Source organism: Austrofundulus limnaeus, unplaced genomic scaffold (genome assembly GCF_001266775.1).
Source record: "Austrofundulus limnaeus strain Quisiro unplaced genomic scaffold, Austrofundulus_limnaeus-1.0 Scaffold166, whole genome shotgun sequence".
NCBI classification, from domain to species: domain Eukaryota; kingdom Metazoa; phylum Chordata; class Actinopteri; order Cyprinodontiformes; family Rivulidae; genus Austrofundulus; species Austrofundulus limnaeus.
The window spans coordinates 138,265-139,636 of NW_013952568.1; positions in this window are offsets into that span (position 1 = coordinate 138,265).

Here is a 1,372-nt window from a genome sequence, read left to right on the forward strand (position 1 = left end):
AGTTAATTGCCTCACAAATTGTTCTATTATTCTTGTCTTAAAAAGCCAACTGTATTTTATATCAATCAGAGTTTTTGACTTCTGGATATAAAGTCTACTCATCAAGGCAAATCTATATTCGTTATTTGAAAAAGAATAAATAACACTGTAATATCATTATAACACAGTTATAGTCAAAGACAACTGGGATGTCACTTTTTTGTGGGAGGTGTTTGTCGAGAACTGGGATGTCACTTATTTGTGGGAGGTGTTTGTCGAGAACTGGGATGTCACTTATTTGTGGGAGGTGTTTGTTTTCAAGGACTGGGATGTCACTTTTTGTGGGAGGTGTTTGTCAAGAACTGGGATGTCACTTTTTGTGGGAGGTGTTTGTCGAGAACTGGGATGTCACTTTTTTGTGGGAGGTGTTTTTTTCAAGAACTAGGAAGTGAAGACAAAACAGAATTTAAAGGTGAGACTAACGAGCACAAACAGAAAACACCTGGGAGAGAAACATGTGGAACAGGTGAGAGTGGGTGGGGCTGGAGCAAAAGGCAGACAGGAGGAAGAAAACAGATGACAAGACAGAAAACTAGAATAAAACATTAATACAGACACCTGTCAGAGTGGACATTAAATTACCCCTTAAAAAGAAATAAACCAGACACAGACGTAAGTATTYAGTTTATAACAGTTTTCTCTTTGCAAAGAGKGAGAAGTTTCTGAGGACGCTTAAAAGACAGGTCTCAGCAGAAAGTTCTGACCTCCGCTGGGAAAATCTGTACAATTTATTACAAGCTGAGCACAGAGAGAAACATCTTGGCCAATCACAGGGTTGCTTCTTATCAGTCTCTGCAGCTGCAGAGATGAAAATTATGGCAGCAAGAAAGACATTTAATACAGTTGATTGATGCAATAGGATCAAATATAAAAAATGATAAAGTTTAAAAATATCTATCATTCCCCCCTGTTTATCATTTTTATTCATTTTATTAAAAGAGAGTGGGGGTAAAGAAAGAAAAAAAAACATCAAACTTATAAAAACATTAGAATCATGAAATATGTAGAAGAATAACCTTAAAATGTAAAAATGTGATTATAAGTAGATTCAAAAACCCAAACCAGTCTTGTAATGAGAATAAAAACATAATAAAAACACTAATAAAACATTGTCAGTTTTATGTCACTTTTTTCAGTTTAAATCATAATGGGACATAAAAGCCTCAAAGATTTATCAAACCTTATTAATAATGCTCATAAAAATGTAATAAAAACTTAATTTTATTTAAGCTTGTTAAGAAAAGCTTGTTGTACTCTTTTAACCATGTAATAAAAGCCCTTTTTTAGGCAAGCTTGTTAAGAAAAGCTTATTTAATAAAACATTGTATATGGA